The 24,456-nt window shown below is 48.2% G+C and overlaps 1 protein-coding gene and 1 long non-coding RNA gene across 4 annotated transcripts in view; both read right to left on the reverse strand.

Moving 5' to 3' along the window:
• GRM4 (glutamate metabotropic receptor 4) overlaps positions 1 to 24,456 on the reverse strand; it is a 760,688-nt gene that overhangs the window by 448,202 nt on the left and 288,030 nt on the right. The gene's annotated exons all lie outside the window — the stretch shown is intronic.
• LOC142291392 (uncharacterized) lies at positions 18,188 to 18,621 on the reverse strand. Its single transcript, XR_012750475.1, has 3 exons — positions 18,552 to 18,621; positions 18,356 to 18,451; positions 18,188 to 18,266 (listed from the first exon to the last, which is right to left on the reverse strand). It is a non-coding gene; the product is annotated as an uncharacterized LOC142291392 (long non-coding RNA).

Raw genomic sequence — 24,456 nt, forward strand, 5'->3', positions numbered from 1 at the left:
GGGCTGGGTATGGTCCTGAGGATAGGTCCTGGGAACCCCGGGAGAATGTCGGTACTCCTCTGATACGTGCCTTCCTGTCCCGGTTGCGGGGAGGGGGGCGTGGGGGAGGGGGTACTGTCACACTCCCCGGTGCCCGTGCCATGCTCCCCGGTGCCCATGCCATGCTCCCCGGTGCCGATGCCACGCTCCCCGGTTCTCCTGCCACGCTCCCTGGCTCCCCTGCCACGCTCCCCGGCTCCTCTGCCACGCGCCCCCGCTATTGGACCTCGCTTCCCCGCTCCCGTGCCATGCTCCCCGGTCCCCCGCTCTTCAGCCTCCATGCTCCCTCACCTGCGTCCTCCAGACTACCTGGTCCCCGGTCCCGGCGCCCGTCTGCTGTCCTGAGCCGGCCCGGCACTCCTGCCTCCTGTACACCGCATCCTGCTCTGGCTTCTGGCACCCGGGCCTCGCGCATGCGCATTAGGGCGCGCGCACGGTCATTGACCTTTTCTTAAAGGGCCAGCGTCCTCCAACAGGATATTGAAGATGCAGGTACAGGGTATATAGGGGGTTCCTTTCCAAGTGGGCGGGACCTGTTCTTCGTGTTTGCTAAGCTAGGAGTCAGGTCTCCCTGTGCCATTGTCTCGTACTCACCTATCTCTCTTGTAGAGCCGCTCCTATCCCGCCAACCGGTCCTGACGATTCCAGAACCCCGAACGGTGACTATCCGCCATCTCATCAGTCCCTACCATCTCCGATCCCTGGATCCGTGTGGTGACCCACCTCTTCGCTCCGTTGGTTCCGGATTCTGCCTGACATCATCTCGGCCTCCGAACCTGAGCTCCGTCACCCGGACTACCCTCAGAGACTCCGTGGTCCCAGGGACTTCTTCACTCCACTCCTCTGTACGGACTGTCTTGCTACCCGTAGTGCTCCGGCTACCGGGCACCTTGCCCTCGGTGAGGTGTTCAGCCCAGTGGATCCACCTCCTAGGCCTACCCATCCTCCTGGTCCTAACAATATGAAGGGCATTGATCCCCCAATGTCTGCGACATATCACCATGAATATCCCTTGCGGACTTTCGTTGCAGAAACAAGAATTTTATCACTCCTCTGCTCCCAGTTGCTGTGAATATCGCATTAGACTCCGCCAATTTGTTTTCCCGCGTGCGTAGAACACTGTTGCCATAAGGAAGAAACACAAAATTTTGAAAATATATACTGTAGTAGACATATAAGGCTTTCTTGTGATATAACAATCGTTACCATAGAAACAGAAAAGATCACAAAGCCAAAGACTTATCAGCAGCCTCTCGTACATTCGTACATTATTGTGCCTAGTAAACTGAGGAGGCCGGTACGTTGCAGTCTATACATTGTGTACAGCTTGTGCTTTAAGCACTCCGTAAATTAAGCACTCTATTTTCACTACAGTAATGCCAAACATTTGGACAATACATGTGGTATAGGCACACTTCAGGGCTCAGAAGGAGGGAGGCATTTGGATTTGGGAGCACAGAATTCAGTAAGTTTAATTTGGGGTTATCATAGTCCCCTATATTTCCGTTAACAGATAAACCTCTTTGGCGACTTGTTTAGTCTTTTTTTGTATAGTTGAAACTTTTATTGAGAATATTTTACATAAAATTTGAGATCACATTTATTGTGTGCTCTACTCTTAGCAGTTACATTTGGGCTTCCATCTAAATCACCAAATGACTTGATTAAGATGAAATCCCTAAGGGATCCATTCAGCAGAGTTACTTTTGTCCATAGTCCTCTATCTGCCTTAAAGTGAATCTTGCATTGTGGGTTGTGTCTGAATCACATATTTCAGAGATTTACATGTAAACTCTGATGTAAGTGCTCACTGTGGAGTACAGCATAAAGCTGAGGTCACGCTATCGTATGGCATACAATGCGAGAACCTCAGATGAGATATGCCAATGACACTCAGGTTCAAGCTCTGCTGCGAACGTGAGCAGAGTGTCATTCTGCTGTGCTCTGATTCTTTTACATGCGAGAATTGGAGCACAGGGGAGATGGAGAGATTAATCTCTCCATCTTCTCCATTGCTTTTCTCTGCATATATTGCACTGCATTCGGATGTCAAAACAAAGTGCCGACTGATGTTTCACCATAGACTTGTATGGTTGCACATGATCTGAGATGCACTGCCAATTGCATAGATCTAATCTGCATTATTGACTAACATATATTCTCACATTGCACTCCTTTGTATTATACACCAGCGTGAGTGAAGCCCTAAATGTGAGCCACGCCTTACTGCAATCTTTTATTTATTTTTTACGCCATTCAACATGCGATCTAAGTGTTTAGATGACTTTATTTTTATTTTTCATTTAGGTATGATTACAGTGAAACCACATTTATATAGTTTTTAGGTTTTGCTACTGTGACACACTAAAATAATGCATTTTTGCAAAAAAAGTTTTGGGATCACCATATTTTAAGAGCTAGAATTTTGCTATATTGTATTGTTGCCAACAGAGTCATGTGAGAGTTTGTCTTTTGAAAGATGAGTTGAAGGGTTTTTTGGTACTTTAAATGGGCACATAACATTTTTTGATCGCTTTCTATTACAATTTTTGTAAAGGAGAATGAACAGAAGCAAGTAATTCAAGAACTGTTTCTTTTTTTTAAGCCGTTCACAGCACAGTGTAGCAAATTTGATAAGAGGCATTTTTTCTTCTGGTCAGTATGATTACAGCGATACCACATTTATGTTTTTTTTTATGTTTTGCAGTTTTTAGAGAACAAAAACAATTGTATAAAAATAAGAATAGATTTTGCATCTCTTTATTCTGAAAGCTTTAGACTTTAAATTCTCTGCTGAATGAGCTGAGTGGGGGCTTGTTTTTTGAGGGACAAGAATACGTTTCCAGGGGAACCATTTTTATTTACATGCAACTTTTTGATCACGTTTTATTCCACTTTTCTTCAGCGGTATGGTGAAAAAGCATAGGTTTTTTTTTTCACTTTTCTTATTTTTATACAGTATTCACTGAAGGAGTCAACTAGTATGACACTTTTATAGATTGTGCCATTCTGGACATGGGAATACCAAATATGTGTACTATATTTTTTTTACATAAATTCATGTATTTATTCGTAAAAAAATTTTTTGCTCTTTAATTTGTGGTTTTCAAAAAAATATTTTTACATTTTTTTTAAACTTTTTTACCTAGTCCCTATATGGGACACCAACTTTCCAACGTTCGCCAATCTAATACTCTGCAATGCTTTTTTATTGCAGGGTATTAGATCAGTGAATCACACTGTACCTGGATGACAACCCGGCCATTATTGGTCTCCATGGAAGCCATCAGCAGAACAAGACTGAAACTGCGTTGTGATGATCGGAGGACAGAGGGAGCCCCCTCCCTCTAATCAGTAGATTGATCACTATTGTTGGCACCAATCATGAGCATTATTGCAGAGAGTCAACTAAGATACATGGCTGACACCTGCTGATGATTTTGCTGGTTCCCTTTGTGAGCCAGCACAGTTGTAGCATTGTAAATGTATGGTGGCTTGCGTAAACGCACTTCCCGCCAGTACATGTATGGCGGAAGTTGTGAAGGGGTTAATATTCTCACTCAAACTTCTGAGGATTTCTAAGAACAGTTGTATTTATATTGAGAATTAATTACACACAGGTGGACTCGAGGTCACTCAGGAATTTATTTAGGATTATCAGACTACGCGGCGCTGAATAAAAATGCAGGTTCCAATTTTCAGATTTATATTTTAAAAATATTTGTGAAACCATGTATTATTTCCCCTTACACTTCACAAATATTTGCTATTTTGTGCTATTTTGTGTTAATGTATAACAAAAGTAAATATATTTCCATTTAAGTTTTTGCATGTGAAATGAAACAAATGTGGAAAAGTTCACAAGGTATGAATACTTTTTCAAAGCTCTGCATTTAACCCTTTCACCCCCTAGGCGATTTTCCGTTTTTTGTTTTTCACTCCCCTTCATCTAAGAACCATAATTTTTTTTTATTTTTCCATCAATATAGCCATATGAGGGTTTGTTTTTTGCGAGACAAGTTGTACTTTTGAATGACACCATTCATTCTGCCCCATATTGTACATATACTGTATGTACATTGCTATTGTTGGTTCCTGAAGAAGGAGCATGTTGGCTCCGAAACGCCTAAAAATATGAACAATAAAACCTGATGATCTTAATGAAAATTCTTCTGAGTCTATCCGGCAGCGTGGCATTACAACCCCTCTCTCCTGCTTCACTAAAATGTTTGTGAACAGCAGGTAGCTTTTTCTACATAACGCTCACTGTAAACTGTACCCCAATATTGACAAGCAATGTATGTCTAGCAAGATACTCCTACTTGTAGAAGCTGGCCTTGTTGGAGACAGGTCTGCACTACATGTGTCGCGGGCGGCGGGGCGCTGCGCTCGCTAATACTCGGGTCCGGCGCTGCAGCTGCTGCTCAGTGGCTCGAGCAATGGGCCAGATCCGGGGACTCGAGCAGCACTCCTCGCCCGTGAGTGAAAAGGGGATGGTTTGTTTAGGGATTTAGTCCGTGACGCCACCCACGGGTTGTGGTGAAGATGGGCACCACCGCTGCTGGTGACGGGGATCCCAGGAGCGATGGTAGGGAGCAGCTGGGATGTTGTTCTCCCCCTCTGTGGGTAGGGGTGGGTGGTCCCGGGGCCCGGTGGTGTGACGGGGAGGCCAGGTTGGTGAGGTGCAGGGTTGTAGGGACAGCGCGGCGCGGTGCCGGATGGCACTGGTGTACTCACTCAGCAACAAATGCACAAAGTCTCCGGTAAACCATACGGCTGGATGGATGGGTCCCGCAGCCGGCTGCAGTGTCTTTCCCTGGACAGGTGATGGTGGTTGTCTTTCCCTGCACCTTTGTGTACTGTGTTGACTCCGCTGGCTTCCCAACGGTAGTCCGCTCCCCGGCGTATAGGTGCCGGAGGAGCCCATTTTGCCCACAGGCGCTGGCCCTTGGATCTCTAGCCGGTGGCGGTGGCTGTATATCCTCACAGTGCGGACGGTTGCCTTCAATCGGGACTTGTTTGTTAGGAAACCCCTGGGGTTCCTGTCACATTCGGATTTGACTATTGTCGGTGGCTCCAAGCCTGGTCGGGGTCCGATGGGCCTGCCTGTGTGCTTAGCTTCACTCCGTTCCCCGGTCCAGTACCGGTGGGACGACGCCCGACCCTGGTCCTTACGGCTCTGCGGAGTTCCACCAACTCCTGCAGACGGCCACCACCGTCTGCCAACCTTGCTGTCAGTGCCTGGGCTCCTACCCAGACACCTCAAGTGTTTATTCCTCTCACTTTCACCTTCAAGACTGAACTGACACTTTTCCCGCCTCCAGGCCTGTGAACTCCTCGGTGGGTGGGGCCAACCACCTGGCTCCGCCCCACCTGGTGTGGACATCAGACCCTGGAGGAAGGCAACAAGGGTTTTTGTCTGACTAATGTAACTGTCTGGGGGGTGGGGGTGTGTGTGTGTTTTGTCTGTGGCTACCTGACTAGTCCAGGGCGCCACATTCCCCCTTGGTAAAATGCAGACTGTCCGCAGGCTGCCCGTCCCTCACCGGTTTTATTTTTCAAACTGTAAAAATATAAATAACATGGGAAAAATGGTAAAACATGAAACATAAGCATACTTTAGGTCCTCTTAAACGTTACAACACACATAAACATTTTTTTATTAACGGACGGACGGACGGATGTCTTCCGCTCTCCCACCCAAGCAACCTAGCCCTTATGCTGCCCCTAAGAAGTGGGCAGCACCCCTTTACCCCAGTCCAGTTTCAGGCTGCCCGAGCAGGAACGGGTACGGTAACTCGCACCCTACTGTCACTTCAGGGGACCCCACATCCAAGGGGGAACCCCTGACCCCCGGAGGATCGCCACCGGTTACGTTAGTGGCAGGCCTGGGCTATCACTTTCCTCCAGGCCCATCCTCCAAATCAGCCTTTCCGGAGGCGGCAACGGTATCCATCCCACAACATTATTTACAGGCCCACAAGTTCGTGGGTGGCCTGCAAGTTCTCGGCCATGTCCATGAGCAGTTTCTCATAAGGGTATGAGGAGTTAACTTAACAACAGGGGGCAACTCCAGTCCCAACGGGGATGGTTCTCTTCTCAAATGGTAATCTGGTGATTTTTCGGTTTGATTAATTTTCATTCACTCACATCTTTACACAATCAACAGGTTGCACCCCTAAATGTCGGTTTCCCTATACCTATGCAGGGGCCTACCTAGGTTGGAGCGTGTGGATCTTTGGGGCTCAATGTCAGTAGTAAAAGGTGAGGGAACAGAGGAGACAACCGGTTCCTCTCCCCGTATATCGTGTGGGGCAGGCGGAGACCCAGGGGGACTAAGTACAGGTGCAGCCCTGGGCATTGGCTCACTGGCGGTTACTTCCATCTCCTTTTCCTCCACGAGTTGTGGGAACATTATTACCGGAATAATCACCGCACCGTTTTGCGTAGGCCAGTCCGCTGGGAAATCACCCATCACTGTGTGGATCACATCTTTTTCTTTCTCCCTGGTTGGTCTGGGGGCCGGAACTTCAGCTGCCACCCTCAATGGAGGTGGGCACCTCTTCAGGTGGTCCCTGGAAACTGTGGCCGAAGTCTTCCCCTGGTCACGACTAATCTGGTAGGCCTTCTCATTCTCCCATTCAGTGGGTTGTACGACATACGGGGTTTTCTCCCACTGGTCATCAAGCTTATGGGTTCTCCTTTTCCGTTTTAGCACTACATCCCCAGGCTTAAAGGGAACAGCTGGAGCTCGCCTGTTGAAGCACTGTTCTTGCTGTTCCCGGCTCCGACACAGTTTCCTTTCCACGTACTCCTGGACCTGTCGGTACTGCGCTCTCCGCCGGGTATCCAAGTCAGTCATTCGAAGGAAGGGCCTCTGGAGCTTCCAAGTCCATTTCCAGGTCCACCGGCAACCGGCCCGGTCGGGCTCTCATCAGATACGCTGGTGTGCATTTGGTAGAGCTACAGGGAATGTTATTGTGCATGTCTACCAGGTCAGGCAGCTTTTCTGGCCACAGGTTCCGCTCTTCTAACGGTAGCGTCTTAAGGAGATCCAGGACCAGGTGGTTAATCTTCTCACACATGCCATTAGTCTGGGCATGGTATGGCGTGGTCCGAATCTTCTTGTAGCCGTATGACTGGCAGAATTTTTTAAACACCTCCGCTTCGAAAGCCGGGCCCTGATCGGTAAGCACCCACTCCGGATACCCGTGCGGTCGGCAAAAGTAGGCCTGGAAGGCTCTAGCTGCAGTACGGCCAGTCAGATCTTTGACTGGGACAACCACCATGAATCTTGAATAGTGATCTACGATAGTCAGGGCGTAGGTGTACCTACTTCGGCTAGGGGTGAGCTTGACGTGGTCCAGGGCGACCAACTCCAGTGGTTGATGGGTAATGATTGGTCGTAGAGGGGCCTTCTGGCTGGCTTCGTCCCTTCTTCTCAATGCACAGGGACCACACTTTCGGCACCAGGCCTCTACAGACTCCCGCATCCCACTCCAATAGAACCGCTCTCTCAACAGCATCTCTAGCTTCTTCCACCCAAAGTGCCCGGCACCGTCATGGTAAGCTTGTAGAACGGTGGGCACGTTAGCCTGGGGAACCACCAGCTGGAGAACCTTCTCATGAGTCTTCGGGTTGATCAGTTCCCGATACAGTTTCCCTTGGCACAGGTGCTGCCGGGCTCGTTCTTTCCACAGCCGTTGGGCCTCGGGAGGAGCGGCAGGGTCCATTCCAGCAGAGCCTTGTTCAATCATGGTCTTGACCAATTGGACGGCAGGCGCTTTGTCTTGGGCTTCTCGCCATCCCTGACTGGTTAGCGGGTCCAAGCTCACCTGTTGCTGCTTGACATGCAACTTCTCGACTGGTGGCCGGTGGAATGCGGGCAACTCGATTTCTTCGAGGTCATCGTCTTTCGACCCCTCATCCGGCAGGTGGGGCATCCGGGATAGCGTGTCCGCGTTGGTGTTCTTGCGGCCGGCTCGGTACTTGATAGTGAAGTCATAGTTAGACAACCTGGCCACCCAACGCTGCTCCAACGCGCCTAGCTTGGCCGTGTCCAGATGGGTTAACGGGTTATTGTCCGTATAGGCGGTGAACTTTGCTGCTGGGAGGTAATGGCGGAACCGCTCGGTAATGACCCACACCAGCGCTAGGAACTCAAGCTTGAAGGAGCTGTAATTCTCAGGGTTCCTCTCTGTGGGCTGGAGTTTTCTGCTGGCATAGGCGATCACCTTCTCTCGCCCGTCCTGGACCTGGGACAGGACTGCTCCCAGGCCCACATTGCTGACGTCGGTGTAGAGGGCGAATGGGAGGCTGTAGTCGGGGTATGCCAGGATATCTTCTCCCGTCAAGGCCGTCTTCAGCTAGTGAAAGGACTCCTCATGCTTCTTCTCCCACACAAACGGAGTTCAAGGGGACCTGCCACCCTTGGTCTGCCCCACGAGGAGGTCTTGCATGGGGGCGGCCATCTTCGTGTACCCCTTGATGAAGTGACGGTAGTAGCCCACCAGGCCCAGGAACTGTCTCACCTCTCTCACTGTGGTCGGTCTCGGCCAGTCCTGGATAGCAGTGATCTTCTCGGGATCTGGGGCGACACCTTCTGTGCTCACCACGTGTCCGAGGTACTGTACCCTAGGCTTCAGTAGGTGGCACTTGGAGGGCTTCAGTTTCATCCCATACTTGGCTAGGGACGCGAACACTTCAGCCAGATGTTCCAAATGGACCTCGTACGTCTGCGAGTATAGGATCACATCGTCCAGGTACAGTACGACCGTTTCGAAATTGAGATGTCCCAGGCAACACTCCATAAGCCGTTGGAAGGTTCCAGGGGCATTGCACAGCCCGAGCGGCATGCTGTTAAACTCGCAGAGTCCCATGGGAGTGGCGAATGCAGTCTTCTCACGGTCCTCTGGTGCGACCGCTACCTGCCAGTATCCGCTAGTAAGGTCAAGGGTAGAGAAGAAGTTAGCAGTTCTCAGTGCAGCTAGCGACTCTTCAATACAGGAGGAGAGGATAGGCATCTTTATGCATGATCTGATTTATCTTCTGGTAATCCACACACATTCTCATGGTGCCGTCCTTCTTCTTTATCAGCACCAGTGGGGCTGCCCAGGGACTACAACTATCCCGAATGACCCCTGCCTCCTTCATGTTCCTCAACATGTCTTTGGCGCATTGATAGTGTGCTGGCGGGATGGGCCTGTACCTTTCTTTGATGGGTGGATGTAGGCCTGTAGGGATATGGTGTTGAACCCCTTTAATCCTCCCGAAATCTAATGGGTGCTTGCTGAAAACCTGTTCATACTCTTGCACCACCCTGTATACCCCTTCTTTGTGATGCGTGGGTGTGGTTTCAGTGTCTACGTGTAGTTCCTGGCACCACTCTCCTAACTGTTCAGGGGGTGTATGGTTACTGGCAGGGGATGCTGAGGTAGGAGGGGCGGCTTCGTGAATGGTATGAGGGTCTAGGGTAAGCAACTTGGCAAGGGTAGCGTAACGGGGAAGCCTAACTTCCTCCTCTCCACAATTCAGCCCTCTTACAGGCACTAGAAATGGGGGGGAGAACCAGCACTGCTTATGAGTGGCATGCAGCAATGAAAAAGTAAAAAGTGTAATATTCACAAATTCATTCCTACTGTAACAATTCAATGAGATTTTTGGCAAATAATTGATCAATGATTTGAGCCCCCCTGCCCCGTCACGGCAAATCTCTATAAGGGGGGTCCCTACACTACAGTTATAATATACAAACGTACCATAAGGTCTCGTGTAATGCGCAGGACCATATAGGAACATCTGGCTGTTCCGCCCTTCATCCATGTCTGCTGGTCTGACACTGTGGGGGCTAGTTCTGACATTGTGCTGGTGTGTGTGGTTCTGCCGCACACGCTGGCACCTGGACTGCCCAATCTACTCGCAGTTGTCAGCCCTTGCAGCATGGGAGCGGTTCTGACACTTCTCAGGTAGGTGATGTTCCTATATGGTCCTGCGCATTACACGAGACCTTATGGTACGTTTGTATATTATAACTGTAGTGTAGGGACCCCCCTTATAGAGATTTGCCGTGACGGGGCAGGGGGGCTCAAATCATTGATCAATTATTTGCCAAAAATCTCATTGAATTGTTACAGTAGGAATGAATTTGTGAATATTACACTTTTTACTTTTTCATTGCTGCATGCCACTCATAAGCAGTGCTGGCTCTCCCCCCCCCCCCATTTCTCGTTTACTGGTCAGGTGGTTGACTGCCACCGTGCCGTGCACGCCCAGTGTGGTTTTCAAATTCCTTCTGTTGCCATCAAAATTTATGTTGGTGCCTGTTCACACACAGCCACCGCCTCCTGTTCCATAGGCATTATTACTTAAGCACCACCTGCCTGGGGCTGTTCCGCCCTTCATCCATGTCTGCTGGTCTGACACTGTGGGGGCTAGTTCTGACATTGTGCTGGTGTGTGTGGTTCTGCCGCACACGCTGGCACCTGGACTGCCCATCTACTCGCAGTTGTCAGCCCTTGCAGCATGGGAGCGGTTCTGACACTTCTCAGGTAGGTGATGTTCCTATATGGTTCTGCGCATTACACGAGACCTTATGGTACGTTTGTATATTATAACTGTAGTGTAGGGACCCCCCTTATAGAGATTTGCCGTGACGGGGCAGGGGGGCTCAAATCATTGATCAGTTATTTGCCAAAAATCTCATTGAATTGTTACAGTAGGAATGAATTTGTGAATATTACACTTTTTACTTTTTCATTGCTGCATGCCACTCATAAGCAGTGCTGGCTCTCCCCCCCCATTTCTCTCTTACAGGCACTCTCCCCTTTTTGATTTCAACCACCCCTCTGGCCACCATCACCGTGGGCCAGTGTTCGGAAGGCGTGGATTCCACCATCGCCGGGTAGTCGCGCCCCTGGGGGCCTACTGCTGCTCTGCACCAGATCATCATCTCGCTTCGGGGTGGCACTACCAAGGGGGCCACATCCATCACCCTCACTCCACCAATCTCTCCACCAGTTGAATTCACTTGTTGCCGATATAGGAGGGCCCGGATCTCACGCTGCACAGCCCTCTGTCGGCCTCCTCCTGCTGTGGCGGCCAACTGCTGCAACAGACTCAGCACCTCACTCATACAATGCTCCATCACATTGGTCCCTAGGATTACTTTAGGGTTATGGTCAGTGGGTTCATTCATCACCACAATCATCCCTTGGTTCTTTACCTCCGCACGTCCCATGGTCAGGGTCACTTGTTTGTATCCCACTTGGGTTAGAGGGAGTCCATTGGTAGCAACAAGGGTCAGGCTATCATCAGAGGGGGCAAGTTCGTCAGTGCCCTCATACTGCTGGTACAGTGTATATGGTATAGTGGTTACCTGTGATCCTGTGTCCAAGAGGGCCATGAGCGGGATGCTGTCCACTGCCAGGGGGATGATGGGGCGAGCTCCGACGTACCGATCTCGCCAATCGGGGGGGCCGTTGGTGTCTACTCCTGAGGATTGGCCCTTGGCCCCAGGGGTTGCTCGTTTAACGGGCACCGCCTAGAGTAGTGGCCAGGCTTGCTGCGCCTGTAACAAATAGGAGGCCCATACCGTGAGTCATTGGTCCTTCTCCGCTGCATCCAGGGGACGTCCTCCGGGCTGTCGGCGAGCTGGATCCTCCCTGGGGGCTTGACTCTTGACGGAAGCTGGAGTGCGGCGAGGATCTTGGCAAGGTCTCCATCCTTGCGGCGGACCTGGGCAGCTAGCTCCTCCATCATCCCGACAGGCGCTGCAGGGGCCGGTAGAGCTGAGAGAGGAGGTGCCACCGTGATGGGAGCGGTTTCAGCCAGCGATGGGGCCGCCTCAGGAGCGTCTGGCGTTGGGGCCTGTAGGGCCTTGATGGCCCGCTCCTTCAACACTGCAAAGTCCAGATTGGGGTGTTCTAGGGCCCACAGCCATAGCTGCTTGCGGTCTTCCGTGGACCCCAGCCCTTGCAGGAATTGGTCCACTAGCATCTTATTGCTGTCCACATCATTAATAGTGTCCATCCGCTTCAGCGTACGGAGGGCTGTTTGCAGATGCAGGGCATAGTCTCTTTTATTATCCGCAGGCCGCTGTCGACACTGATAGAACTGCATCCGCAATTCCGCTTCCGTGCGGGTCTCAAAAGCGATTTGGAGTTTCTCAAAAATGGTAGTCACTGAGGCCCGGTCCGCGTCGGTCCAGGTCTCCGTATCCTGCTCAGCCGTGCCAGTTAGCTGCCCTAGCACTACTGTTGCCCATTGCCTGTCATTCAAGGGATATATGTCGAGGACTGGGCTAATCTTTTTCCGGAACACCTGCAAAGCATCAGGCTTCCCATCGTACTGTGGCAGCCAGCTAGCACGAGGCACATAGGTCAGGGAGAACGGCATTACCTGGGCGACCGCTAGGCCCGCGGCCTCCCCCGCTCGTACGGCCGGAGCATGGGCTACCCCGTTTCCATCTACGGGCACTGCTGCGGCTGCGACCGCCACTCCTCCAACGGCTCCGTCGGGCGCAGACATTTTTTTCCCGTCCCCCCTTGGTTCTTTCTAGCACTTCAGCTTGTTGGGGGCGGGGCTTCGCTTTCGCGCCTTCCCTGCTCGGGGAAGACGCTCGAGCTGGAAATCTTCGCGCCAAAGATGGCGCCGCTTCAAATTTTTCGGCCAGCGCACTTCTACCGGTAGGTAGATCGGTTCTATCCTCTTCGTGACGTCAAGTTGTCGCGGGCGGCGGGGCGCTGTGCTCGCTAATGCTCGGGTCCGGCGCTGCGGCTGCTGCTCGGTGGCTCGAGCAGTGGGCCGGATCCGGGGACTCGAGCAGCGCTCCTCGCCCGTGAGTGAAAAGGGGGTGGTTTGTTTGGGGATTTAGTCCGTGACATCACCCACGGGTTGTGGTGAAGATGGGCACCACCGCTGCTGGTGACGGGGATCCCAGGAGCGATGGTAGGGAGCAGCTGGAATGTTGTTCTCCCCCCCGTGGGTAGGGGTGGGTGGTCCTGGGGCCCGGTGGTGTGACGGGGAGGCAGGGTTGGTGAGGTGCAGGGTTGCAGGGACAGTGCGGTGCCGAATGGCACTGGTGTACTCACTCAGCAACAAATGCACAAAGTCTCCGGTAAACCATACGGCTGGATGGACGGGTCTCGCAGCCGGCTGCAGTGTCTCTCCCCGGACAGGTGATGGTGGTTGTCTTTCCCTGCACCTTTGTGTACTGTGTTGACTCCGCTGGCTTCCCAACGGTAGTCCGCTCCCCGGCGTATAGGTGCCGGAGGAGCCCGTTTTGCCCGCAGGCGCTTGCCCTTGGATCTCTAGCCGGTGGCAGTGGCTGTATATCCTCACGATGCGGACGGTTGCCTTCAATCGGGACTTGGTTGTTAGGAAACCCCTGGGGTTTCTGTCACATTCGGATTTGACTATTGTCGTCAGCTCCAAGCCTGGTCGGGGTCCAATGGCCCTGCCTGTGTGCTTAGCTTCACTCCGTTCCCCGGTCCGGTACCAGTGGGCCAACGCCCGACCCCGGTCCTTACGGCTCTGCGGAGTTCCACCAATTCCTGCAGACGTCCACTACCGTCTGCCAACCTTGCTGTTAGTGCCTGGGCTCCAACCCAGACACCTCAAGGCTTTACTCCTCTCACTTTCACCTCCAAGACTGAACTGACACTTTTCCCGCCTCCAGGCCTGTGAACTCCTCGGTGGGTGGGGCCAACCACCTGGCTCCGCCCCACTTGGTGTGGACATCAAACCCTGGAGGAAGGCAATAAGGGTTTTTGTCTGACTAATGTAACTGTCTGGGGGGTAGAGGTGTGTGTGTTTTGTCTGTGGCTACCTGGCTAGTCCAGGGCGCCACACATGGAGTTCAGAAGCTTCTCAGACAATCCAGGAAAATAGACAAATATGACCTATAGACCTAGTCACATACAGTTAGGTCCAGAAATATTTGGACAGTGACACAATTTTCGCGAGTTGGGCTCTGCATGCCACCACATTGGATTTGAAATGAAACCTCTACAACAGAATTCAAGTGCAGATTGTAACGTTTAATTTGAAGGTTTGAACAAAAATATCTGATAGAAATTGTAGGAATTGTACACATTTCTTTACAAACACTCCACATTTTAGGAGGTCAAAAGTAATTGGACAAATAAACCAAACCCAAACAAAATATTTTTATTTTCAATATTTTGTTGCGAATCCTTTGGAGGCAATCACTGCCTTAAGTCTGGAACCCATGGACATCACCAAACGCTGGGTTTCCTCCTTCTTAATGCTTTGCCAGGCCTTTACAGCCGCAGCCTTCAGGTCTTGCTTGTTTGTGGGTCTTTCCGTCTTAAGTCTGGATTTGAGCAAGTGAAATGCATGCTCAATTGGGTTAAGATCTGGTGATTGACTTGGCCATTGCAGAATGTTCCACTTTTTTGCACTCATGAACTCCTGGGTAGCTTTGGCTGTATGCTTGGGGTCATTGTCCATCTGTACTATGAAGCGCCGTCCGATCAACTTTGCGGCATTTGGCTGAATCTGGGCTGAAAGTATATCCCGGTACACTTCAGAATTCATCCGGCTACTCTTGTCTGCTGTTATGTCATCAATAAACACAAGTGACCCAGTGCCATTGAAAGCCATGCATGCCCATGCCATCACGTTGCCTCCACCATGTTTTACAGAGGATGTGGTGTGCCTTGGATCATGTGCCATTCCTTTTCTTCTACAAACTTTTTTTTCTTTTCATCATTCTGGTACAGGTTGATCTTGGTCTCATCTGTCCATAGAATACTTTTCCAGAACTGAGCTGGCTTCATGAGGTGTTTTTCAGCAAATTTAACTCTGGCCTGTCTATTTTTGGAATTGATGAATGGTTTGCATCTAGATGTGAACCCTTTGTATTTACTTTCATGGAGTCTTCTCTTTACTGTTGACTTAGAGACAGATACACCTACTTCACTGAGAGTGTTCTGGACTTCAGTTGATGTTGTGAACGGGTTCTTCTTCACCAAAGAAAGTATGCGGTGATCATCCACCACTGTTGTCATCCGTGGACGCCCAGGCCTTTTTGAGTTCCCAAGCTCACCAGTCAATTCCTTTTTTCTCAGAATGTACCCGACTGTTCATTTTGCTACTCCAAGCATGTCTGCTATCTCTCTGATGGATTTTTTCTTTTTTTTCAGCCTCAGGATGTTCTGCTTCACCTCAATTGAGAGTTCCTTAGACCGCATGTTGTCTGGTCACAGCAACAGCTTCCAAATGCAAAACCACACACCTATAATCAACCCCAGACCTTATAACTACTTCATTGATTACAGGTTAACGAGGGAGACACCTTCAGAGTTAATTGCAGCCCTTAGAGTCCCTTGTCCAATTACTTTTGGTCCCTTGAAAAAGAGGAGGCTATGCATTACAGAGCTATGATTCCTAAACCCTTTCTCCGATTTGGATGTGAAAACTCTCATATTGCAGCTGGGAGTGTGCACTTTCAGCCCATATTATATATATAATTGTATTTCTGAACATGTTTTTGTAAACAGCTAAAATAACAAAACTTGTGTCACTGTCCAAATATTTCTGGACCTAACTGTATACAGCATGCTTCAAATGTATGATGACCATATGCTCCCAATGTACCATAATTTAGTGAAAAATCCATAATAGAGATCTATACACAGTGTGCATCAGTAATTACCAGACATTAAACAAAGTGTTGGGAGAGTGCAGGAACAAGACAGGATACCTTTAATGTTATAATTTCAGTAATTGACTAGGAAAGGATATTAAGTGAGTATAAGACTACTGCTGAGCAAAAATAAATAAATAAATACAACAAAGCAGTATCCCAAAATAGAATAGTAACTTAAATGCCACCAAATGAGTAGGAAATGACAGAAATAAGCGAGATTGCAGAACAGAAATCAAAGTGTGGAGAAATGGGAGGTGGAGACAGCAGACTGAGAGGGTGAAAATAGCTGACAGTGAATCACAAGAAATCACAGGATTTATTTTTGCCTCGATACGCATTCAGATACAGTATGATAAGAATTTTGGGTATAGAGAGCTTACAATGAATTTATTCACTCCATAAATCTTACTCCAATGCAAACTTGACTAGAAACATTAATAGGGTTTTCGGGATTTCCAACAAATACATAACTGTATTAAAAATTAATGCCATAAATATAGACCCATGGGGTCAATAATAATCTGACCTTATAAGGTGCTTTACATGCTGCAACATCTCTAACAATATATCGTCGGGGTCACGTCGTTAGTGACGCACATCCGGCGCCGTTAGCGAAATCACAGCGTGTAACACCAAGGAGCGACGATCAACGATTGCAAAAACGGCCAAAGTCATTAATCCTTGACACGTCGCTCCTTTCCATAATATTGCTGCTGCAGGTACGATGTTGTTCGTCGTTCCTGCGGCGCGACACCTCACTATGTGTGACACCGCAGGAACGACGAACATCTCCTACCTGCGTCCATGGAAAAGAAGGAAAGGAGGTGGGCGGGATCTTCCGCCCGCTCATCTCCGCCCATCCGCTTCTATTGGATGGCTGCTGTGTGATGTTGCTGTGACGCTGCACGAACCGTCCCCTTAGAAAGGAGGTGGTTCGCCTGCCAGAGCGACGTCGCTGGGAAGGTAAGTCCGTGTGACGGGTGTAAGCGATGTTGTGCGCCACGGGCAGCGATTTTGCCTGTGTTGCACAACCGACAGGGGCGGGTACGCTCGCTAGCGATATCGGTCCCGATATCGCAGCGTATAAAGTACACTTATGTCTTACAGGTCAAGTCAAGAGAATCTGATGGTGCTTTCTGCTCAGGGGAGCATCTCATCTATTGTTTTAAAAATTACAGGTATTACACTGATCCATATTGAAACACTAAATTCTATAGATATGCTATAAATTTATATGATGATAGTATATGATTACGCAATGCAAAAAATGTCACCCATGATAATATCTTGTAGTTTAATTTAATATTAGTGATGAGCGAGCGTGAGTGGCACTGCTCGGTACTTGGTCAAGAATCGGGGTACTCGACAAGCTTGATACTTAATCGAGTATCCTGGTGTTCAGGAGCTATGCTTGAGTCCCCGTCCCACATGTTTGGTGGTGGATTTTTAGGCACTAAATATGTGGGGATTGCCTGCCAATCACAGTAATGCTGTAACCATGTTGGCAACTGGCATTACTTGAATTGGCCAGCCTCATTGAGTAAGACCGAGTGACGCCGTGCTTGGCGCACTGTACCCGGAAATAGTATAGGGAGAATTTCTGCTGGAAACAGGACAGTATGTTATAGCATCAAAGTATCTACTGTTGCATCATTAAACCAACAGTTCTACTCAGGGCTAATTGAAATAGATTCCATTCTATACTATTACCACTCAGTCTGCAATTAGTGTAGGGTTAGCTTCTGGAGTAGGAATAGTATATTAGAGGCATTTAGGCAGGGTTCATTGCGTTACAGTACCTGATGGTGCAAGATTATGCCAACAGTCCTTTTCAGGGCTAATTGAAATAGATTCAATTCTATACTAATAATGCTTCTAGTCTGCAATTAGTGTAGGATTAGCTTCTGGAGTAGGGATAGTGTATTAGAGGTATTTAGGCAAGGTTCATTGCATTAGTCCTTGGTGCTGCAACGTACAACTAACATAGACCACTATTAGGATAACAACCAAGGTGGAGTTACACGAAAACCACTTAAACACACCTCTATAAAAATAAATTATATATTCAAATTAATGGTAGAAAAATATACGACACCAAATATCTGACATAGACACGAAAACACAGTGATCAAATACGGCCTAGTGGAGAGCAGAGGGAGCGTGCAAAGATAGATAGTTGATAGTTTAATGGCTCTCAGTGAACTAGGAGGGACTACAATACTCCTCAACTCCTCCTGCCTACTTGCGGAGAGTGTTGTAAAGTTTTGAACACACCCCGCTCCGGGTGGCTGTCCCTATATATCCCTGTACTCCACTGACCTATACCACCACCACCAGGTGCATTGTGAGACGACCAGGACAACATATAATATATTAAAATCTGTTGGTTCCTGACTAGGATTGCAGACTATGCTGCAGTCCAGATACTGTAGACAGCAGTTTAGGACAGAGCTGATGGGCCCGACAAGACCGGTACCCACAGCTCCTCCCGACGCGTTTCCCCCCCTCCTAAATAAATGTTCGGGGGTTCATCAGGGGTGATTTAGCCAACAAACACCTGTGAAATAGACAAAAACAGACAGTTGGTGTCTTTCAATATAAAATCCAACCAATCTCCAAGAAATCCCCTTTACCTACAAGACTTACTTGGAACTGCATCCAAGTGTGATGTAATAACAGCAGCAGGATATGCTTGTACAATATAGCTTGATACCATCAACACAGAGGACTACAGGTGTCCCCCTGGAATTAAATATAGTTACACAGCATGTTAGTCATTGTGCCTCCAAAGTATCTCTGCACCATGCAGTAATCACACCTATCAGTGTATTTGTGCCACTACCTTCTTAGGTCCACTTTTCTTCTCCTCCAACATGTAGTATTAGTGTTGTTCCGTATCTAGCATCACCATATCTACATAGACAGTACAGACAATAAATATATGAGTCTATGTTTTAAAGTAACATCTCTCCACATCATACCATGAAGATGGTGTCTTGTGGTATCTAATACTAGAACAGAGCATACCCATGGTAGGTAAATGATGCATAATGTTCTCCAGGACCAGTCAGCCCTTTGGCGCCACTTCTAGGCCTTTGCTATAAGAGAAAAGAAAATAATCTCAAAGGCCAAGGGGGTTTACATACTCTAAACTCACATAACCAAACAAAGGCATCAATGTCAAAAATACCTATAAGTCTGAATGACGGTTTTAGATGGTAGGTGATATACACTTTGGCACTTAAGATGAAGTGCAGCGTGCATTTACTAACAGAGTAGATGTCTGCCCTCTCTTAAATTGTGGATCCGGCTCCTCTGGTTAGCTCCCTGTAGAGAGAAGCATATTGTATAGCTCACATGCAGGGCAGATGCATATTGGCTTACATTGCCCTATCACTTGTCATTACCTGGGCACTGGTATTTCATTAGAAGAAGCCCTAGGTGTTTCCTTAGTGGAAATCCTGCTTCAGATCCCACCAGTACATGAACACGTCCTGGGAAAACATAATGTACAACTAGCTCTAGTGCCAGGTTTTATCCCATCAAGCATATCCAGATACTGGATATTATATGCAGTCCTGATTAAATAAGGAGAGTTACCTACCAGCAAGAGGCTCAGTCTATAGTGACCAAGGTACTAAGCGCTTAGACGTATAAAGTTCCTCAGGGCGCAGCAATGTGACCTCCCGGGCTGACGATCCAATGGTCCGTACTGTCCCTGCTACCTGCCTGCCTCATCAGTACCATCAGATCTTTTAAAATGCCCGCACCCCAATATGGGGGTGGGACATCCTGTTCTCCGAAATGGACATATTGATGGGCCAATCGCAGACGGATCCTGTGTGGCCGGAAGTGACGCGTCAGGGACGGATTGACAGCTCCCACATCCAATCCTCATGACTCGCACTGCAGGGACTTCCTGTACTCCGAGATGGACATGTTAGTGGACCAATCAGAGACAGATCCTGTATGGCCGGAAGTGAAGCTTCAGGGACGGATTGACAGGTCCCACATCCAATCCTCATGACTGGCACTGCAGGGACTGACCTATCACCCAGTTGCAGCCGCCCTCAGTGACAGTCACACCCAGGCGTCCCAGCAACCGCATTAGCCTGGATACAGACAGATCCTGCCCGACCGGATGTGATATAGCTCAGATTGACAACATGATAGCCCTATACTGGTTGCTAGCACTCAAATCAAGTGTAATACTGAATCGCATCCAACCTCAGCGACACTAATTGCTATACCTAATCTTCTCAGTAATACCTACAGTCAGGATCGTTCCACCTAAGACCAAGTGTCTCCACATGCTTATGCATATTGTCCACTGAGATTGTCTTGTGAGACAACCTGTATTAGTCAGCTAGCACATGCTGCCTGTGTCAGTTCATACAGACTAGAGACACAGTGATAATAGTCTGTCTGAGTCTATGAGAATGCCATTGCATGTCTCTAGGGGTTCTTGGATTATTTTATAATGAAAATAGGTAAAAATGACCCAGAAATTGGCAAGAAGATGCCTTTCCTATCCTACACCAGAAGCCAGAAGGGCTTATATAAAGCTGACAAAGCTCAAATTCTCATTTATTCCGACCGGGGAAACAGAATCTAACAGAAATATCCACCTAGCCTCGCGTTGGAGGATTTTATTGTTCCAGTCACCCCCCCGAATTGGTTTCTTGACCACCTCGATCACTTGAAAAGATATCGTGCCCGCGTCTCCATTATGGCATGTATTAATATGTCGGGCTAAAGCCGTGTCTCTCTTATGGCCAATATCCCCCAAGTGCTCCCCAATTCTGACACGTAGTTTCCTCTTAGTTTTACCCACGTATCCCATGGGGCAGCTGCAAGTGCACAGATACACTACTCCTTGGGTCCTGCAGTTTGCAAAATCTTTAATCCTAAAGACTCTGCCTGTCTTGTTGTTATGGAACTCTTTGTTTTGGTTAATTCGTGGGCAGTAGCTGCATCTACCACACCTGAATGTCCCTTGAGGCTTCCGATCCAACCAGGTCCCTTGCCCCTCTGGGGCCAAAAAATGGCTATGTGTTAACTTGTCCCTTATTGATCTCCCTCTTCTAAATGTGACACTGGCATGCGAAGAAATGCATTTCCCTATATCTGGATCAGATTTGAGGATCGGCCAATAACGCCTAAGCACCTCCATTATCCTGGGATTGTGATCGTCATACGTTCCTATTAGTCGGGTAATCTGCTCATCCTTTTGTCTTTTTTGTGGCCTAACAAGTTCTTTCCTTGGGGTTAGTCTAGCACATTTGTATGCTGGTTCTAGTACGTGCAGGGGATATCCCCTCTGTCGAAACCGACCTCCCATGTCTAAGGCCTGGGATTAGAAATCTGACAGGGACGAGCAATTTCGTCTAAGCCTGAGGAATTGTCCCTTAGGAATCCCCCTCTTCAGGGGTGCTGGATGATGGCTCTCCCATCTTAATAAACTGTTTGTCGCTGTGGGTTTCCTATAGATGCTAGTGACCAATCCCCCTCCTAAGTCCTTTGATATTTTAAGATCCAAAAAGGCTAGACTATCTGCACTGACTTCAAATGTGAATTTTAGCCCAAGATCGTTGCTGTTAAGTCTCTCAATAAATTCAGAAAAAAGGGCTTGCTCCCCCGTCCAGAGAACGAGGATGTCATCTATATAGCGCCCCCAGAATTGTATATGGGGGGCAAAGATGACATCCTCGTCTCTGAAGACATGGGTGTCTTCCCACCAGCCCAGGAACATGTTGGCGTATGTGGGGGCACAAGGGCTCCCCATAGCCGTGCCCCTGAGCTGGTGGTACACCCTTCCATCAAATAGGAAATAATTATGTGACAAAATATAGAGCAGGAGATCAACCACGAAATTGCTGTGTTCCCGGCACTGGTTACCTCGTGTAGAGAGGTAATATCGAACAGCTTCTATCCCCTTGTCGTGTGGGATGCTGCTATAAAGCTATTCCACATCAATTGATGCTAAAACTGTGCCTGGGTCTAAGATGATCCCGTCTAATTTGGAGATGAGGTCATTGGTGTCTCTAATGTAAGAGGCTAGACCAGTGACGAATGGACGTAACACTGTGTCAACATAGACACCAGGATTTTGGCCAATCACATCAATTCCTGATACAATGGGTCGTCCTTTCAAAGGACATAGACCCTTATGTATCTTAGGAGTGGCGTAGAAGGTGGCTATTACTGGGAACTTTTGATATAGAAAGTCATATTCTTTTTCAGAAATTACCTTCGTTTGAAGTCCTTTCCTCAGAAGGGTCTCAAGTTCCCTTAGATATTCAGTGGTTGGATCTTTAGGCAGTACTTGATAAGTTGTTCTGTCAGTCAGGATACGTTTACACATTGCCGGATAGTCTTTGGTGTTCATAATGACGGTGTTCCCCCCCTTGTCTGATGGTTTTATTGTGATTTGGGTATTTTTTTCCAGATTGCTCAATGCCTCCCATTCTTCCCTGTTCAGATTCGGCTTAACGGATCGTGATTTAGGTTGAATATTCTTGAGGTCCTTCATCACTAAATTTGAAAAAATATTAAGACTACTATAGTCCATTGGGGGTGGTGTCTTTTTACTCTTAGGTTTCAAATCAGTGAAAGGTCCCACACCTATACACTCTCCTCTCATTTCATCCAAATTTGATAATAGCCTAACGTCATGAAGCATTTCTGCTGGAATTCCCAGCCTACTGCATTCAATTTCATCATTGTGGGCAAAGAATTTTTTCCATTTTAATTTCCTTATAAATAATTCCAAATCCTTGGCCCATATGAACGGGTCGTATCTGGTTGTAGGGACGAATGTAAGGCCAAGCTTAAGAACCCTCATCTCCACCTCAGAGAGGTGGTAACTTGATAAATTAATGACCTGATGATCCAATGAGCTCGGGACATTTAGTTTTTCAAGTTTCTGTACCCATGATTTCTCAAGTTGTAGGGGTCCCGCCCCCCTAAAAAAGGGGTGGGTGCTGCGCTGTGGGGTCCTAACTGTTGATTCCCTTGAGAGGAGAACGGAGGAGAGGGCGGGGCAATGGGAGGGGCCATGTTGTCCAACGGTCTCGACTGTGCCCCACCTAAGTATGGTGTTCCCGAGTATGATGATGACCCATACCTTCCACCATTCCTGTCCCATTGCCAGTTCCTTCTACCCCCTCTACCCCAGTTCTTTTGCCTTCCCTGTTGATACCTTCTCTCCTTATTCCTATTGGGCACCAGCCTTCCCTGAGACTCAGAATCTGAGTAATCTGAGGATGAAACGTCAGTTTGAGGACCCGTGACCCCCGATGAGACCTCCTTCTGACCTGTGAAGTCAGCCAGGTCCCTCAGGAAGTGCTTGTGCTTCCTAGTTTTCAAATTTTGTTGATACTTATCAACAGCAAGTTGCAGTGAAGTTTCTTTGGTCACAAAATCGGGTTCTCCCTTAAACTTCACTGCTTCCTCCCTAAGATTTTGCAGGGTTTAGGAACTATTCTCTAGGGTGACTTTCTCCTCCTCCAGGAGAATGGTCATCAGTCTGATTGAGGAATTGGTCAATTCCTCCTCCCACCTACCAATCAGCCTATCTGTTCTTGATCTTTCTGCTGGTATAAGATTGATCCTAAGACCACGTGGAACAATTCTTTGCTTAATATAACGCTCAAGGGACTGTACTTCCCACCAAGATTTCACATTAGTTTTATAAGCATCTAGCAATTCCGAGAAGACATTCCTGATAGTTGTCTTTCCTGTTCCCTGGTTACCAATCGCCTTGTCTGAAAACACCTCTTCGGCATCATCCAACCACCTAGTAGTGTTAATTGGTCCGGATAGAAATCCCGCCATTGATCACACATAGACCACTATTAGGATAACAACCAAGGTGGAGTTACACGAAAACCACTTAAACACACCTCTATAAAAATAAATTATTTATTCAAATTAATGGTAGAAAAATATACGACACCAAATATCTGACAGACACGAAAACACAGTGATCAAATACGGCCTAGTGGAGAGCAGAGGGAGCGTGCAAAGATAGATAGTTGATAGTTTAATGGCTCTCAGTGAACTAGGAGGGACTACAATACTCCTCAACTCCTCCTGCCTACTTGCGGAGAGTGTTGTAAAGTTTTGAACACTCCCCGCTCCGGGTGGCTGTCCCTATATATCCCTGTACTCCACTGACCTATACCACCACCACCAGGTGCATTGTGAGACGACCAGGACAACATATAATATATTAAAATCTGTTGGTTCCTGACTAGGATTGCAGACTATGCTGCAGTCCAGATACTGTAGACAGCAGTTTAGGACAGAGCTGATGGGCCCGACAAGACCGGTACCCACAGCTCCTCCCGACGCGTTTCCCCCCCTCCTAAATAAATGTTCGGGGGTTCATCAGGGGTGATTTAGCCAACAAACATTTAATATTTAATCAGGACTGCATATAATATCCAGTATCTGGATATGCTTGATGGGATAAAACCTGGCACTAGAGCTAGTTGTACATTATGTTTTCCCAGGACGTGTTCATGTACTGGTGGGATCTGAAGCAGGATTTCCACTAAGGAAACACCTAGGGCTTCTTCTAATGAAATACCAGTGCCCAGGTAATGACAAGTGATAGGGCAATGTAAGCCAATATGCATCTGCCCTGCATGTGAGCTATACAATATGCTTCTCTCTACAGGGAGCTAACCAGGGGAGCCGGATCCACAATTTAAGAGAGGGCAGACATCTACTCTGTTAGTAAA

The sequence above is a fragment of the Anomaloglossus baeobatrachus genome, chromosome 2 (assembly GCF_048569485.1).
Source record: "Anomaloglossus baeobatrachus isolate aAnoBae1 chromosome 2, aAnoBae1.hap1, whole genome shotgun sequence".
NCBI lineage: Eukaryota > Metazoa > Chordata > Amphibia > Anura > Aromobatidae > Anomaloglossus > Anomaloglossus baeobatrachus.